The following is a 231-nucleotide window of genomic DNA, read 5'->3' as shown; positions in this document are numbered from 1 at the left end:
GGGGACCCCCGGTTTAAAGGAAGGGGGCCCCAAAACCCCAAAAAGAAAGGGGTTTTCCCGGGGGTTGGGTTTTCCTTTGAAAAAAGGTGATTTTTGGGGGGGGGGGGGAAAAATTGGGGTTAATTGGAAAAAAAAAGGGGGGGGTTTGGGTTGGGGGGGCTAAAATTTTTTAAGGGAAAAAGGGAGGGGGGAATAATGTGTGTTTAGGTGGGGGGCTAAGGGGGTTTGTTT

General features: G+C 50.2%; 1 pseudogene; it reads right to left on the bottom strand.

Moving 5' to 3' along the window:
• Positions 1-231, bottom strand: part of LOC119582058 — an 11,657-nt pseudogene that overhangs the window by 2,744 nt on the left and 8,682 nt on the right.

This window comes from Penaeus monodon, chromosome 15 (assembly GCF_015228065.2).
Source record: "Penaeus monodon isolate SGIC_2016 chromosome 15, NSTDA_Pmon_1, whole genome shotgun sequence".
Taxonomy (NCBI): Eukaryota; Metazoa; Arthropoda; class Malacostraca; order Decapoda; family Penaeidae; genus Penaeus; species Penaeus monodon.
Note: the sequence above shows the minus strand (reverse complement) of the source record. Positions and strands in the feature narration are given on the sequence as shown.